This window comes from Theropithecus gelada, chromosome 3, assembly GCF_003255815.1.
Source record: "Theropithecus gelada isolate Dixy chromosome 3, Tgel_1.0, whole genome shotgun sequence".
NCBI classification, from domain to species: domain Eukaryota; kingdom Metazoa; phylum Chordata; class Mammalia; order Primates; family Cercopithecidae; genus Theropithecus; species Theropithecus gelada.
This window is the reverse complement of record NC_037670.1, coordinates 119689401-119704784: the sequence shown is the minus strand read 5'-3', so window position 1 is coordinate 119704784 and position 15384 is coordinate 119689401. Positions and strand designations below refer to the sequence as shown.

Sequence of the window (15384 nt, the reverse complement as noted above, 5' to 3'; positions counted from 1 at the left end):
TATCTAACATATATACACAGATGTACACACATATAGGTTAGAAGCACCGGGTCACATCAGTAGTTACTGACAGAAACTCCTTCCAGTAAGATTAGGTTGGTGCAAAGTAATTGTGGTTCACATTGTTTCTTTATTAACTTGTTCCTTCAGAGACTTGCTACAGAATCAGATATGCATTTCTGTACCAGCATGTTGATGTTTACTAGTGAGCAACATATAACATGGCTCAGACTTTAATCTATGCCACATAGTATGGGGGAAGTAGAGAGTTGAGGCATTTAAAACAATAAAATGGGAACAGTAATCATAACATCTAGAATTGGCAATTATCTTTAGTTTCTACCCAGATATAGAATACTTGAGTTTTTTAAAAGTAATTTTCTAACACAAAATTTTGAGTTTTTGTAAATTTGGAAGAACATTTAGGTCTTAATTGTTCAGACTATAGCATCAACTCATAATTAAGATGTAAGAAAATAAAATATTAAATCATGGAACATAATTATAGGCATCTCATTACTTCTATCAAGACAAGCTCTATATCTCATAGAAGTTGAGAAACAATATTATATGTATATTTGAACTTGAAAAAATCAATAAACACTTGATTAGATTTTTCACTTTGCATTGAGGTTGTTATTTTGAAGACGTTGGCTTTAAGAATATAAAGATGTTAATCTCCTTGAAACTTTTTCGGTTCCACTGAAAGTCAACCACCAAGCAGTCATGTGCCTTTTAAAGATGAAGGGTTTCCTCACACTTACCTATTAAAGGGCCTCTTCTTGATGAATAATTCCCTTTGTTGTGTTAGACTGTCCCATGGATTGTTTTTTTAAATATTCTGGAAAGTAAAGCAAACAAATAATTTATAAAGTTTGAACTTTGACGCAAACTTGAACCTTCTTAGTAAACTAGTTTAAAAATCAAAAAAGTACACTTCTGTCTTACTGCCAGCAGACTCTTCCATGACACCTTGGAAACATTACTGATCCCGTCTCTCAGGCATCGTTACCCTCTTTGTTCTCTCATCACTAGGCACTCAGAGCACTATTATCTCCTTCACTTCTTCCCAAATTGGATTCTCAGAGATTATTGCCACTATTTGTGAGTGTAAATTTGGCTCATGTCTTCTCACCCTCTGTTTAGCTGCCTTATCTTTTTAGACAAAATCTGTTCACCCTCTTAACTGCTTTGGACATTTCCGGCTATCTTCTTTCACACTCCGGGGCTGTGACTCCCTCCTTTAAGTTCCGGTTAACTCACAGTGAGTAATAGTCAACTTAGCATCTGGTTACAGAACAACCAAGCTATTTTTCTTACAATTATTCTCAAATGCTCTTAAACTTAAAGGCTTAGGGTTTTGGCACAAGTTGAATAGGAATTCTGGATTCTACAGTTTTCATGCTTATGTGACACAGCAGCCACAGATTCGGAGGCTGTGGCAAGAGGTTGAGTGGGTGGATACAATGGTGACTAGTTTAATGAGTCACTCATTGAGAGTTTTAGTGCTGAAAACTGCATTCAGAGAAACACACAAGTGGTTCTTAAAGGACATAGGCAAAATCATTTCATAGGAAGAAATTACCTGACCCCAAATTAAAACATCTGCAGCATACCCTGTCTCTCAGGAACCAAAAAAACTTCATAGTGTCCCATGACCAAATAATTAAAAATATAAGTTAGTTTTTAAGTTTAGAATCAGACTATCTTTTCAAGTAAAAACTCAGTTGCTTTGGTGCTAGGTTGCATTGCTGGCACCACTTCTCCCTCCCGTCTTATCTCCATGCTTTTTGCCCCATGAGTTTGCCATTCTTCCCTCAAAGGGGAACAGCTTATTTCCCCACTCTTTGGCTATGAGTTTCATCATGAGACGTGCTTTTGCAAATAGAATGATGTAAAAGTGACAATATGCCAGTTCCAAAAGCTGAGGCCTCAAGATATGTTGTATGTTTCCATTTGCTCTCTTATCCTTTTGCCATCACCATAAAATGTACATACCTGGGCTAACCCACTGGTTTCAGAAGAATGATGAAAAATACATGGAATGGAGAAGCCCTTGCTAAGTTGCCCCAGCCAAGCCCAGACTAAGTAAGTGTTCCCAGTCAACCTGTAGAAACTAGAGTGAGCTCACATCAGATAACTGCAGTGGACCAAGCTGATGGTTTCGTTAAGATCACCAAATTTCCTGTAGTTTGTTATTCCATAATAGCTCTTCAATACACGTTGAATAGAATCATTTTTGAAATAAGCACAGAAATCAGTTACCTACAAGCTTGCCCAAATTGCTACTCCATTAGAGTTACTTGGACATATTTTCAACTAGGCATCTCTTAGAAATTGTCTGCAATCATTATTAACAAAAAACAAATAGGGTCAGTAACTTTTTATTATGGACTAAAATAACACATATTTTCTGAAATAATATGAGATCAGCCTGACTTACCCCAAAGTAAATTTATATTTTTTATCACACAGTAATTTATCAATAAAATTAATTTACAAAATTGTGCCTTTGAAACGTTAGCAAAGCTCTAAATTTGTTCCTGAATTTCCAAATACAGGCAGTACATCATGGTGGTTAAGAACAGAATTGCAATAATACAACCAAGGATATAAGCCCAAATGTGCTATTTATATTTGTCCTTGGAAAATACCTAAGATTTTTCTGAGTTTCAGATTTTTATTGCAGAGGAAATTAATAATAATAACGTTCAATTTTCATATAATGTATACATATACTTTGTCTAGTGTCTGGAAAATAAAAGTGAGTATTAATATTTTCCAAGAAAGTTTAAGCCACATTCATTAACATTAGTATTTATTATATTGTCTTATATCTTTTAACAAGTAGTTGTTAAAAATGTGGCATGAGATGAGTTTGGCTTTAGGTGACACGAAGATTAGCAAGGAAGTCCTCAAGTTTGAAGAAAGGGCCAAGCTAAAAGAGTCATTGAAAAAGCATAATCAAGAAGGCCTGGTCATGACATCACGGGAGAGGAGTGGATCTCAGGCAACATCTCATGGGCAGAAGCCCAGAGGAGAAAACAATGTAAATAGAGAATGAAATTCATGCAAACTTTAAGACACTGCATGTCAGTGAGAACAAAAGTTGGTAATTGATTTGTGAAAGCCAGTATGTATCAAAAATGTGAATGTGTGTATCCTTTACCCAACAATTCCATTAAAATAATTCATTAAAATAACAGCAATAAATATGTGTGCAAAGATATTTATACCCAAAGAAGTGCACTGATGCACTGCTAATAATAGTGGAGGTAGAAAACTTGCATGTTCATTGCAAAACATATTTAAGTAAATTATAGAATATGAACACTGTACCCATTAAGATACATATATTAAACATATGTATTTCATACACTTACATTTTATGAATTGATGTGTGTGTGTGTGTGTGTGTGGTGTGTATGTGCATATGCAAGTACAATGAAATATTTAAAAGGGCGATGACCATCTAGTTTAAAACTGTCTCTGGTTTATAGGTGTTGTGCTTATATTATCACCTCTATAGTTATCTGCATTTATAGTTAAGCTAAAATAATAATCTAAAATTGTTCTGATCACAAAAGTATAACAATAAACCATTTAAGGTATTTCTAAAAGTATTCTTTTAAGAGAGAAGAGTTAGATGTAAAAATGGAAAAGCAAGTTTCTAATAATATAATTGGCCTAGTGGATTGGTAACTTTGTATGGTTGATGCTAGGTATATCTGGTGGAAGTAATTGTTTTTGAAGTATATGATTGCCAGTATATAGGGAATCAGAGGCTTAACTGTGCTTGTGAGATATATGTAACTGGATCAGCCACTCTGCCATAACCTCTTCATGTGATAGAACCGTGTGCACTATGACTCGTCGTCTACAATCCTAGGTAGGAGTTGTGTATGTTTGAAGCATAAATTGGTAATTTAAAGAGACTGTTTCAGGGAATAAGTAATATTTTATTTTGTTTTATTTTATTTTGAGGTGGAGTCTCACTCTGTCACCCAGGCTAGAGTACAGTGGCGCCATCTCAGCTCACTGCAACCTCTGTTTCCTGGGTTCGAGCTATTCTCCTGCCTCAACCTCCCAAGTAGCTGGGATTACAGGTGTCTGCGCCTACACCCAGCTGATTTTTGTATTTTTAATAGAGATGAGGTTTCACCATGTTGGCCAGGCCGGTCTCGAACTCCTGACCTCAGGTGATCCTCAGCCTCCCAAAGTGCTGGGATTACAGGCATGAACCACCACACCTGGCTGGAAAAAGTAATATTATTGAGGGCATTGAGTGCAACAAGTACCAAACTCCATTCGTTGTTTATGTATGCCACCTTATTTGTCTCTCTAATAACCCTATGTGATGACTGCTGCCATTCATTAAAATCTTTTTCAGTACCAGGGTTGAACAGAGTGCTTTGGGGAATTATTTCATTTGATCCATACCCCAATCCAATGTAGGTAGGAATTATTTCTTTTATTAAAATTTATTCTTATTTTTATGTGACACATAATAATTGTACTTATTTATGGGGTACTGTATGATATTTTAATGCAAGGATACGATGTGTAATAATCAAATCAGGTTAATTAGTATATTCATCACCTCAAACATTTATCATTTCTTAGTGTTGGGAATATTCAAAATTCTATCTTCTAGCTATTTGAAAATATACAAAAAATTGTTAACTGTAGTCACTATAGTGTTGTTAACTATTGAACACAAGAAATTATTTCTCACATGTAGTTTCAGTTTTGTACCTGTTAACCTGTCTCTTCCTATCCCCAATCTGCTCTACACTTCCCAGCCTCTAGGAACCACTGTTCTACCCTCTGCTTTTATTAGATCAACTTTTTAGCTCCCACAGGTGAGATGAAACATGTAGTATTTATCTTTTTGTGCCTGACTTATTTCACTTAACATAATGACCTCCGGTTCCATCCATGTCCTTACTTGAATGATAGTATTTCATTCTTTTGACGGCTGAGTAATATTCCATTGGGTATGTATTAATAGACCAGTTTTTATTCATTCATCCACTGATGGACACTTGGGCTGATTCCATATCTAGGCTATTGTGAATAGCACAGTAACAAACAGGGATGCAGATATCTTTTTGAACTACTGATTTCCTTTGGATATATACCTAGCAGTGGGATTGCTGGATCATAAGGTAATTCTGTTTTTAGTTTTGTTGAGGAACTTCCACACTGTTTTTTATGGTTTTGCTAATTTACATTCCATCAACAGTGTATAAGAAGTGTCCACATCCTCACCAGCATTTGTTACTCTTTCTCTTTTTGATAATATAAATTTTGACAGGTTTAAGATGACTTCTCATTCTGGTTTTCATTTTCATTTCTCTGATGATTAGCAATGTTAAGCATTTGTTCATATATTTGTATTATGTTTGTATGTCTTCTTTTGAGAAATGTCAATTCAGATTATTTCCATATTTTAATCAGATTTTTAAATTTTGTTTTATTTATTTATTTATGTTGCTCTTGAGTTGTTTGAGTTTTTTGTATATTCTGGGTGATAATCCCTTATCAGATGAATAACTTGGAAATACTTTCTTTTATTCTTTAGGTTGTTGCTTAACTTTATTGTTTCCTTTGCTGTGCAGAAGCTTTTCAGTTTGATGTAATCTTATTTTTCTATTTCTGCTTTGGTTGCTTGTATTTTTGAGGTCTTCTCTATAAAATCTTGTGCAGATCAATATTCTGAAGCATTTCCCCTATATTTTCTTCTAATAGTTTCATAGTTTCAGATCTTATATTTAAGTCTTTAATTCATTTAAAGCTGATCTTGGCATATGGTCAGAAATAGGGGCCTAGTTTCGTCTTTCTGCTTGTGGATATCTATTTTTCCTAGCATGACTTATTAAGGGCACTGTCCTTTCCCCAATTAATGCTCTTAGTGCCTTTGTTGATAATAGTTCTTCAATACACATTGGATAGAATAACTTCTCAAATAAGCACAGAAATCAGTTACTTACAAGCTTGCTATTGTTGATAATCAGGTAACTGTAAATATATGGTTTTGTTTTTCTGGGTTCTCTATTCTGTTCCATTGGTCTGTGTGTCTGTTTTTATGCCAGCACTATGCTCTTTTGGTTACTATAGCTTGTAGTAAATTTTGAAGTCAGGTAGTGTGATGCCTCCAGCTTTGTTCTTTTTGCTCAGAATTGCTTTGGTTATGTCAATGTCATTTGTGATATTCTTACTCTTATTTTGCAAATAAGGAATAAGGGACCCTGTTTGAAGCTAAGTAACTTGCCTGAAGATGTACAATATTAAGTGGCAGTGCTGGAATTTGAATCTTTACAGTTTGATAGATAATAAGCTTAGATTTTTATTCACTGATCCCTGCTACCCATCATCAGAGAAAGAATTTTTTTATATGGAGGTGTCTCAGAGGGAGGTGTCCATCATTGCTTCAAAGTGGAAAACCAATTGAACTTCAGCTGTGACTCAACAGATGTTCTAATTTAGTCTGGAGGACCTTCATGTTATTGGTGGTGAATTGCTCAGCTACCACTGATCAAAAGCTATTTACCTGAATATAGCCATGTCTCCAGTAATGCGTGGTGCTATCTTAAGGGATATGATTTATACTCGTCCCCCGGACTCATCTGATCACCTATCCCAAAGCCCTTCCCAAGTGGCCAGAAGAGAGTTCCTCTCTTTAAAAACTTTCCAGTGATGGTCATTTCAATTTCGCACAGTGGTGAGAGCAGATTATCTTAGGCAATAATGGATAAAATCTCATTTTCCAATATTTCTGGGTAAATGAAGTTATCCATAATATCATTCTATGATCAATATGATTTTATTAATATTCACAAGAAATCTAAAATTTCTTCAGTTTATAAATAAACTAAAGAATATAGATAGTGGCACTATTTACAATAGCAAAGACTTGGAACCAACCCAAATGCCCATCAATGATAAACTGGATAAAGAAAATGTGGCACATATGTACCATGGAATACTGTGCAGCCATAAAAAAGAATGAAATAATGTCCTTTGCAGGGACATGGGCAAAGCTGGAAACCATCATTCTATGCAAACTAACACAGGAACAGAAAACCAAATACTGCATTTCTCACTCATAAGTGGGAGTTGAACAGGGAGAACACATGGACACAGGGAGGGAACATCACACACTGGGGCCTTTTGGGGTGTTGGGGACAAGGGGACGGATAGCATTAGGAGAAATACCTAATATAGATGATGGGTTTATGGGTGCAGCAAACCACTATGGCACATGTATACCCATATAAAAAACCTGCATATTCTGCACGTGTATCCCAGAACTTAAAGTGTAATTTTTTAAAAAGAATATATATATATACACACAGTGAATTTAGACATGAGCATACTTTTTATATAACTTAGACTATACTCATTTAAAAACTCAGAATGTAAATTGGAAGATTTTATGTGGGTCTATGTTTATTATTTGTTTTTTTCTGATCAATAGGAAAATGAATGAATGAAAATAATGGTTTTTTTTTTGTTTTTTTGTTTTTTGTTTTTTGAGATGGAGTCTGCTCTGTCGCCCTGGCTGGAGTGCAGTGGTGCCATCTCGGCTCACTGCAAGCTCCACCTCCTAGGTTCAGGCCATTCTCCTGACTCAGGCTCCTGACTAGTTGGGACTACAAGCGCCTGCCACTACGCCTGGCTAATTTTTTGTATTTTTAGTAGAGACGGGGTTTCACCGTGTTAGCCAGGATAGTCTCGATCTCCTGACCTCGTGATCCGCCCACCTCGGCCTCCCAAAGTGCTGGGATTACAGGTGTGAGCCAACATGCCCGGCCATGACAATATTTTTAATTATTTATTCTAAGTTTTAATGAAATGGAGGAAGCCTTACATTTTTTCACAACTTTGTAAGTTAGTTTGTACTTCATGGAGTTAATTTATAGCTCTATGGTTAATATCTCCAAAGCTTATCTAACACAAGTGAGCACATATATACAAGATGAAGTATATGTTTATGAGGAAAAAGTATTGACATCAAGGATAAACATTCCTCAGACTGAGTTGTCTCCATTGACCAAATTCAATTTTACTCCACAGAGGAAACTACCCATGAGAGACTGTCTTCAACAGGCACATTACTGAATTAGTCTACCAAACATATGAACATAACTGTATCTATTTATAAGAACAAAGCTTCTATTTGAGGAAGTGGTCAGGTTTTGAAAAATATCCCCGAAATCACCCCCTTTTTCCATAACTAGAATGAAATGACAATCCTGAAGCTGGGAAAAAACAACAACAACAAAACTAAAGCTCTATGTTCATCAAAATTAATATGGAAACCCATGTCATTTTTGTAACCAATAAACTTCAAAGTATTGGTGGCTTTTCCTTCATGTGTTACTGCTTACAGTATTTCTTAATTAGGGACAATTTGTTACAAGCAAGGCAAAATCACTGGCAGTATGACTCACACACAATGGCTAAAAACATAATTAGATTTGTTTGGCATCTAATTTTGGGCTATTTTAATTCAAATATTAAAAACATAAATGAAAATTATGGTTTTGGAGTGAAATTGAGTTTAGTATATTGGACTTTGGAAATCTTATTTCTATGAACTACATGGCAATATAAGAAATTCCATGGCAGGTTTTGTGTGCATTCAAAAAGAGTTCAGCATATACTACCAAATAAATGAGACTTATTTTCTGCAATATATTTTAATTATTTACATCATAACAAAGTATCATAAAGATGGTCTAGTAAATGAAAATAAAGAGCTAATTTTCTGGTTTGAAGAAAAGAGATTTGAATGATTGATGCTGTTGCTCTAAATACTTTTAGATCAATAAAAATGCACATTACCCCAGGTATACTGGAAAACTCAAAAGAAAGATAAACATGAAGAATTCCTATGAAATGTTCACAATCTAGTTTGATAGCGTAATTTGAATGAACAAAATCTTCATGCACAGCAATTCAGTAGAACTATCATACAAGTTCTCTTGTGTGATATGGGTTACAGGAAAATTCTGAGTACTCTTCAGGGGAGGTGATGGTTTTCTCAAATGGAATTTACGAGCACATCTTGGGTAGGCAGTGGAAGGGTGAGGACACTTTGTTGGAAATCATGAATAAATTCAAGAAAAGTGAGTGGATTTAGCATGGGTATTAGGTTTCTATTGATGTTATGAAAAATTAACAGAAAGTTAAAAAGTTAGTGGCTGAAAGCAACACCAATTTATTATATTACAGTTCTACAGGTCAGAAATCTGCAACTTTAAACTAAAATCAAGGAGTCAGCAGGGCTGAGTTCCTCACTGGAGACCCTAGAGGAGAACCCATTTCACTTCTATTTCCGGTTTCCAAAGGCCTCTCAATGGTCCTTGCACAAAAACCCTTAACGTTCAGAGCCAGCAACAGGGAGTTGAATCCTTCTCATGCAGTCATCTCCCTTTGACCACTGCTGGGGTTCTCTGCTTTAAAGAACTTGTGTGATTAGATAGGATTTACCTGGCTAATGCAGCATAATCTCTCCATCTCAAAGGACTTTACCTTAATCAAACCAGCAAACCCCCTTTTGCCACATAAGGCAACATATTTACAGCTTCTGAGATTAGAACATGGACATCTCCGGGAACCATTATTATTACCTACCGGATCCCACATATGGGATGGAATAATTTTCCTCTTTTTCATTCTTAGAGTTTTCTACACTTTTAAACCTTGTCCCTTACACTTTATATTAAGCTAAACTCTACCCAATAAAGAGAGTGTGATTCTAATTTGGGTGTGGAGATTGGAGCAATGATCATGGTGGGGAGAAAAATAAAAGCCTTGCTTTTAATTGTTTTCTGATTTGTAGCAAGTCAGTCATGGTGTTAGCCTAAAAAATTTAAGCCCATTTTCATAAGAATATTCTAGCTTGAAATGCCAACCTCATCCATATAATGATACACATAGACCCTATTGGTCATGGTTTACAGATGGGAAAACAGGTGGACTGCTCTTGTCTTGTCCCCAGTCATCCATATTACATCAAGAATGAAGACCAATATCTTCTGCAAAACAGTCTAACTCAGACTCTCTGGCCTTCAGACATCAAAACATACAGAAACCTAAACGTTTAACAAATTGCTAAAAGTACTCAATTTCTGCCCATCACCTTCTCTTCTATCCCTTTGGTCACACCTGCCACACAAAATTCCACTATTTAATCTTCCATTTACTGTCCTACATTTGGGCTCATCCTTCTATATGCTGTGGTATGTAAAGCCAACCCTGTCCAATATGGCCTACCCTTTTTTGTCCAAGCCCAAATCTTGATAGAAGAGACTAAGAACACATTCCTAACAAGCAGAAGTTTTGTCTTGAACCTCAGTAGCAAATACAGTTTGTTGGATATTTTGAGGTCATTCTATGAAGAGTCTTAAATCTGGGGCAGAGAATTTTGCCTTGTGAAGTAATTCATCAAGAATAAGAAAGTTTGAGGACTTAGTTGATATTTTTAAACACTTAAGTATGCATGCTAAAAGAACAAGAATTGGGTAGTTGAGGATAAGAGCCCAGGTGTGAGGTTTGCGTAGTAGTTGAGGCAATCAAGATTATGACAATTTGAAGAAGGACTGGCTTCATTCAGAAAGTTGTAAAAATTTTTAAAGTGGCACTTCTCCTTTCAAAACACATATGCTATTTTTCTTTTCTTTTTGAGTTGGAGTCTTGCTCTGTCACCTAGGCTGGAGTGCAGTGGCATGATCTCGGCTCACTGCAAACTCCACCTTCTGGGTTCAAGCAATTCTCCTGCCCCAGTCTCCCTAGTAGCTGGGATGACAGGTGCCTGTCACCACGGCCTGCTAATTTTTGTATTTTAGTAGAGATGAGGTTTCACCATGTTGGTCAAGCTGGTCTTAAACTCCTGACCTCAAGCAATCCACCTACTTCAGCCTCCCAAAGTGCTGGGGTTACAGGCGTGAGCCACTGTGCCAGGCCTCATATGCTATTTTTATGTAAATGATATATTTTAGATACTAGTTTTTTATGTATGTATCTGTGGGTGCCTACGTGAAGAAAAAATCAGAGATCGAGTGAGTGATAATTTTACCATTTTAGATTCTGTTTGAAATTAAAATCACCATCAGTTTTCAAAGTTATATATGAATTGGCCGGGCACAGTGGCTCATTCCTGTAATCCCAGCACTTTGGGAGGACTAGGTGGGCGGATCATGAGATCAGGAGATGGAGACCCTCCTGGCTAACACGGTGAAACCCCGTCTCTGGTAAAAATGAAAAAAAAAAAAAAAAAAAAAAAAAAAATTAGCCAGGCATGGTGGTGGGCGCCTGTAGTCCCAGCTACTCAGGAGGCTGAGGCAGGAGAATGGTGTGAACCTGGGAGGCGGAGCTTGCAGTGAGCCGAGATCACACTGCTGCACTCCAGCCTGGGCGACAGAGTGAGACTCTGTCTCGAAAACAAAACAAAACACAACAAAATTTGTGTATGAATTTCCCATATCATAAAAGCTAACTTGTGTTTAGAAAATGGATTCTAGCCGGGCGCGGTGGCTCAAGCCTGTAATCCCAGCACTTTGGGAGGCCGAGACGGGCGGATCACGAGGTCAGGAGATCGAGACCATCCTGGCTAACATGGTGAAACCCCGTCTCTACTAAAAAATACAAAAAACTAGCCGGGCGCGGTGGCGGGCGCTTGTAGTCCCAGCTACTCGGGAAGGCTGAGGCAGGAGAATGGCGTAAACCCGGGAGGCGGAGCTTGCAGTGAGCTGAGATCCGGCCACTGCACTCCAGCCTGGGCTACAGAGCGAGACTCCGTCTCAAAAAAAAAAAAAAAAAAAAAAAAGAAAATGGATTCTAGATTACAATAAACATAAGAGAAAACTGTATTTTTTTCCCTTATAATAGGTATGTGTAAAGGTAACTGGAATCACTGGAATAACTCTCAAACACTTACATCATTACACAATTTTAAAAAATTATATCTAAAGTTTTAGCCTGAGAAGATATGAATAAAAAAGAAACAATAAAGGAATCTTCTTCTACATTGCAAGCTATTAGTTTTAATAACGAACTGGAGAAAACCAAGTTACTTGGTAATACATATTTAAGAAATTGAAAAATAATGAATGATTGAAGTGTGCTAAGCCAATGAACTTCTGTACTAAAGAATATTACATAATTTGGATAAGTATAATTGAATATTCCAACTAATAACTAACTTTATCTGATACAATATTAAATAATGGAGGCATTGATTATGAAAACAAAGTATAAAAACTGCTATCTTTAAATACAAAGAAACTACCAAAGTACAGTAAACTAGAAAAAAAAAAATTATAGTTTACTTGCAACAGGACACTGCAATATTAACTTTTCCTTAAATTCACTTTTAACATTTTATTTCAAAATTACAGCTATAGCAAATTTACACAAGTGAAAGTGAGAATTTAATCACTGATGCAGATAATTCCAGCCCTTAGCGAACCTAAGAAGGCATCTAATTATAATTTATTTAAAGGAGCTATTACTGTGATCAAATAGAACAGATTGCCATACAACTTTCTATGGTGTAAAAGATATTTTAACCAGTTCATAGAACAAGAAAGTGGAAAAATAGCCAATAAATTATTACTTCTGTATTATTCAATGCATTTGTGGAAGGTTGTTACTGCAATGAACAAGATTAAAAGATCCCTACATCTAAACCAGTCATAATGAGAAATTTGGAGAGAGAAAACTTTCAGAAATTACCCCCTTACTTACCTTGCATATTAAGTTCTTTACACTTAAAAATACATTTGTAGGCATTTAATATTGGACATGATCATGAATTATTTAAGAGACAGGTATCTCCTTTCTCCTGGGCCTCACAGAGGTTTGGCTAACCACAAGTTCACTCCCTTCCATGTCGGTCAATTTAGAATATTTGGAAACCTCATTAATCATTTGCTGGAGGGTACTTCTAGGACACGACTCTCTCAATTACAAAGAGGGTCACACGAAAGTTAACAAGTCCTTTAAATAACTCATTGCTTCCTTGTTCCATTTAGTTTTGTGAAGATATTAGAGCAGGAATCACTTTCTATGGCATTGGGAAATTAAAAATAATAATCATCTGCAGTTTTCATATTATTTTGATTTTTTCAAATGTGTTACATTTTATTTTAGGTCTATGTATTAGAACGTCCTAAACATAGAAACTAATTCTACTATTGTGGCTTATGAAGAGTCAGAGAGAGTTAGATTTCTAATAATTACCATATGTAAGAACAGAAATAAACATATAAATCTGTTAAAACTATTAGTCAAATAAATTTTTCATTCTGACAACAGAAAGCAGAATTGTCTAACCATAATTTCCAATAATATGGTAACAGGGTATGTTAATCAGGAAAGGTTTTTTATACAGTAATCTAAAAAATGTCAGAGACTTAATACAACAAAGATTTATTTCTCATTCCTACCAGTGCACTGTACACTGTGAATTCCCATGACATCCCCAGGTCAGTATCCTGTGGGCAGTACACAGTGGTTCAGGCAGCTTCAGTCACGTGACGGTGTCATCTCTTGTCCTAACTTGGGAACAAGTTAGAACAAGAGAGATATTGAAGAAACAAAAATAAGCCAAACTTCCCTCCCTTGAAATGTACACTCATGTTCACCATTCTTGAGTACGACTAGTTCTTGGACCTTCCTAACCTTTGGAGCAAGGAAACGTAGAGGAATAAGGTAATATTTAGGGAGTATTATTTGCAGTTGAAAATTGCAGATGAAGCAGTCTGCAATTCATCTACAAAGAAACACTCTCAACTACTATCTACATGAGACAATTCAAAGGATTAATTCAGTCCAATCTCCAAGATCACCCAGAACACTGGCTGAGATGTGAGAGCTTCTATATCAGTTCAGATGTCATTACTTTGGATTAATACATATAAACTAAAAAGCCAAGTGAAGGGAACATTCACAAAACACACACACACACACATACACACTCTCAAAGTGGGGGAACAGACACAGAACAGATACCATTAGGAGAGGGGAAGAGGGAGAGGCATGCAGAAGTCACCAGTCCATAGACGTTTTGGTTCTAGTGAGGAGGCATTGTGAGGGGTGCTGAACTGGTGAGGAGTGCTCCTCCATTGAGCCTAGATTTGTCTTTTGGGAAGTCTTGAGTCCATGGTTCTCTGTGCCTCCTAGCTTCAACTTTAAGGATGCATTTCCTTGGCCATTATACTTGTACCCATCAGAAGTGGGTTTTGGGGAATGTCCTCTACTTGGAGTCCAAGGAGTTTTCCCAGTTAGCTTCCTGCTCACAGAAACTTTTAAATCTGTAACAATCTTTTGTTAATGTGTGATCCAAACTCATAGTTTCATTGCCAGTACAACTTTCAAACACCCAGTAAGCTTTAATTTAAATCTTCTTTATGAACCTGGAACATACCCAGCTCTTTCTATCTTCTCCATCTCTACTCTTTTATTCCATTATTCATTCTCTCAATATTACAGGGTAACTAGAAAGTTGTTTGAATTTCCCAGAAGAGCCACACTCTTAATCTGATCTTTGCTCTGAGTCGTTATACCAAATTGTTGAGTACCATGTCCGCAACCTGTTTTTTGCTTTGATGCAGTTTAATCAATTGGAAATACATTACCAGACACTTATCTGTAAAGACCTTTTCACTCTTACCACTTTTTAGGACTATAAAACCATTATTTTTCCAACACTGAAAAGCTCTGCATTGGACTCTTCTCACCTCTTACAATTCTACTTGCAAACTAGCCAAATCTATTCTGAGCTCATTTCTTTCTTATTATATATTGCCAAATACAGTTAATAGCAACTTGCAAACATTATGAACATTCTGCTTTTAAACCAAAGTCACATATTTGTCAAGTACATGATTTGCTGCTGCTCACATTCTTCTAAGATTTTTTTATTATGTGAAATTTGTGCCCATTTTTCCAAAGCCACTAATATCAGTTCTGTCTGTTTGCTCACTGTGGGATCACTCAAGTGATACCAAATATATTGTGTTTATTAAAATAACATCTCACTTCTGGTACTAATTTCTACAAAAACCAAGGTAAGCTGGGTTAGTTAGAAACAAAAAATGTCCATATCTCAGTGCTCAATGCAACAAAGGCTTATTTCTGATTCATTCCAAATCTGCTACATATTTGGGCATTTCTTTGGGCACTGTTCTTGTAGCAACTCTGTAATCCATAATCCATGCTGTTTCGATGTTTTGGATCCACAACACAAGGCCTCCTAGTAACCACAGCAGGGAGGGAGAGAGACTGAAGAATGGTGCCTGAGATTTCACTATTTTAGGCCAGCAAGGAGAGACATGATACTTCCTCCCACACTTTATTCTCCAAAATAGTCAT

At 36.3% G+C, this 15384-nt stretch overlaps 1 protein-coding gene across 1 annotated transcript in view; it reads right to left on the bottom strand.

Annotated features, from left to right (window-relative positions):
* The window catches only part of SEMA3A (semaphorin 3A), a 525967-nt gene that overhangs the window by 415636 nt on the left and 94947 nt on the right, over positions 1-15384 (bottom strand). Inside the window, exon 3 of the mRNA XM_025380281.1 lies at positions 765-841. The gene's annotated coding sequence lies outside the window, so the exon portion shown is untranslated. The remainder of the gene's footprint in view (positions 1-764; positions 842-15384) is intronic.